Source organism: Belonocnema kinseyi, chromosome 8, assembly GCF_010883055.1.
Source record: "Belonocnema kinseyi isolate 2016_QV_RU_SX_M_011 chromosome 8, B_treatae_v1, whole genome shotgun sequence".
Taxonomy (NCBI): Eukaryota; Metazoa; Arthropoda; class Insecta; order Hymenoptera; family Cynipidae; genus Belonocnema; species Belonocnema kinseyi.
In genome coordinates this window covers 112,617,514-112,620,941 of record NC_046664.1, presented here as the reverse complement: position 1 = coordinate 112,620,941, position 3,428 = coordinate 112,617,514, and positions in this window count along the sequence as shown.

Sequence of the window (3,428 nt, the reverse complement as noted above, 5' to 3'; positions counted from 1 at the left end):
AGAAAAAATTATAGGCACTTCAGCCAGAAAACGCAGCTAGATAGGCTGTCAAGTTTAGCTATATTTTTCACCTAGAATGTCCAGCTGAACCTGGTTAGGTGTGATACCTATACTTGTTTAGCAATAGAAATGTAGACATGGCAGCTAAATTTTCTAGATACTGCACCTATATTTTGCCTGCAAGAACATCTGTTCAATACAGCTAACTATTTGGGAAGACGAAATCCAGCGATGCTTTCTAGCTGGGATACCAAGAATTCTAGATAATATACCTAAACATTTTTTCAGTGCCAACATTTTTCAGTATAAAAAATATAAATCAACTCTATCATTTTTAATGCTCTAAATTAAGAAATCAATCAATGAACATTAAAATTTTCACAATTATATAATTTTAATGAATTTGAAGCTAGAAACATCAATTACTGAAAAATTGAAAAATTTTAACTGAACACTTCTCAAATTAGAAATTCAATTATTTTATTTGTAAATAGGTTAAACGTACTTGGAAAGCTTCAAAATTTAATTTCAAAATCTTGAGAAATCTAGAAGTTGTTTTAAATTGGTTTTAAATTTAAAATTATATATATACTTAAACCTTTTTGTATTAGATACATACATGACTTAAGCATTAAAAATCTTAAATTGAAAACAATAAGTTATAATCAATGAATAACATTATGTACAATAGGGCGAATCGAGAAAAAGTTGTAAACAAAACATTTTTTGAGGTTATACGCGCACTGATAAAAGAATACTCAGTTTTCTTTGAAGGCTTTAATAAAATTCTGGAGGTTACAGCTAATCAAAAAAGCTTTTATTTCCATATTTGGTTCCATCATTGTCGTTGCATTGCTTTATATATTATTCATTTTTTAACTCTCGCAAGCCACACGACACGAGGCAGGAGTTTCTTGTATTTACGAAAAGTTCGGGCGTTAGTGTTGGGAGAATTAATGCAAGGCGGTAATTTTTTAAAATGCATTTCAATTTATAGGCATAAAAAAGATGCTACAATTATTTTAGGTTAGAATTTTTAGCTGTACGAGCAAACTAATTACAGGAAATATGCTGTTTGATCATGACTGCTAAAATGTTTAGCAAATGATGATAGAATTATCTTCTACATTTTCTGCCTGCAGGAGACAGACGGTTTATATACCTTAGCTATCGAGTTTGCAGTTCTACATAAATTTTATTGTAAATTCAGCTATATCTCCCAGCAATATATTTCCAGCTACCGTTATTTTCAGTGTACCTTTTGTTTTATACAGTTTTATAAAGTTTCATTCTGAGTGCCACCCTGTTAGGGCCACCCTGTTATATAAAATGATTTTATTTATTTTCCGTTTGTAAGAGGCGAGGGGACTCATGTTCATAAAGCACCCCGATTTTTTTTCATTTAAATATTATATAAAATGATTTCATTTATTATTAGTTTATTAGAGGCGAGTGGCACTTCTTTTTATTTTTTTATTCCCAAATTTTGTATAGGTCCTTTTCGGTGGTTTTTATGCCTTTCAGGCTTTTTCTACCGACCCAAAAAGTTTTTTTCCGCGAAATTGGTAAAATACAATTCGATATTTTATTTCTTTTTTCCTAGCAGTTGTAATTAAGATTTTTTAAATTCTAATTTTATAGTAATAATAGTTACATGATATTGATTTAAAAAATTTAACCAATCTCCAAAAAATAATATATTTTTATAAAGATTTTTCCTTATATTTTACCAGCTAAATAATTACTGCATCTGTTTTAGGTTCTAAAAAATAATATTTGTAAGATTTTTTTCAAAATTATCCGCTTTTACAGTTGTATTGTCGTTTAGTTTTAGTTTTGTTTTATACAAGCATGTAACTTTCACTCTGCGTACAATAAAAGATTTAAAAAATTTCGCGTCACTTGTAATGACCAATTACTGATCAATAATGGTATAAAACTTCAATTGACACGTTGACCACACTTGTTATTTTCATTACATGTAAAGAATTATGAGTATTTGAATTTAAGAAAACGATTTAAACTATCAATATAAATATTTATAGATAGGTAACACAGATAGATATTATGAATATAATTATAATTCCATGGAATCGGTTACATACATGTCATCTTATTTCCTTTAAAAGACAACAAATAATTCAAGCTAAAGGATTTCCATCCAATGGAAACAATTTCAAATTGGCAGATAATTTCAATTTTACCTAGAACAGTATTTCATTTTTGTTGCGCGAGAGGCGGCACGTCGCGCCCTTGCGGATTTTCTTGAAAGCCACCAGTCCAGAACCGCAAGACTAAAATGAAGGTGGTAGAGAAATCGGAACTGTACCGTGCTAAATAGTTTACTACTAGTATACTACTCTTCAGTGATTAATCAACAATTTTTTTCTTTTCAATTTCAACTACCTGAAAGATTAGACTTTATATACATATGGCAAACCTTTCAGATCAATTTAAAAATAAGCATCTATACAAATTTAGAGTCTCATGACTTCCGGCGGGCATTTTTCACCTACATCCATATGTATCTTTTTCAATATAGATTTTCTTAAAATTCCATGGAAAGGAATTTATAAATGTTCCTAGAAATTCGCAATTTTCTAAAAAATACTACAAAAAAAAGGTTACGTCTTTTTGTAGAATTTGATCGTTGTTTTGATAAAAAGTTGATTTGCATACAAAATTATCAACTTAATAATTATTTATTAAAAATGTTTGAGATGACTTTAACATTAATAAATCTTTTTTCCAAAAAAACTGTGTAAAATTATTCAAAATATTGTACTAGTTTATAAAATATTTTAGGGAAAAATATCTTCCTGACCATACAGAAACACTCAAGCATTTTTATAAAATGTAACTGATCTACGCGGCAAATTAAACATTAGTTTTGAAACGATTCCCTAAATTTAGTGGGAATCACTAAATTCCCCAAATATCCCCGAAAATGGTGGGTATTATCTAATTTCCTAAATTTTAGGGAATTTTCCCCAAGTTTTTTGTGTGTTATAAGAAATTTTAGGAAAATTTCCCCAAATCTTGAGGAAAGTGATTTTCCCCAACGAAAATGTGAATTTTTCCTCACTAAATAGTGCAAGTATATCTGAAGAAACAACACTCGCAAAGTATAATAGAGTCAATATACACTCGGTCTTTGGAAATCATCGTGAAGACTATTCTGTTTGGGAGAATCGTATTTACTTTTTTCAAAGAATTTATTATATGGGCAATAAATGAGAATTTCTTTGAAAAAAATATATTTAAAATGCGTAAGTCGTGTTTGAATTTACAAACTTTTTCTTATGGAAACGAAAAAACGGTAAGATCAGGCTATTCTGAAAACTGAAAAATTAAAAAAAAATATTGGGGGCCATCTATATACCAACTGGACAGTTTAGGGGGGAAGGGGGGTATGGCAAACTTCCACG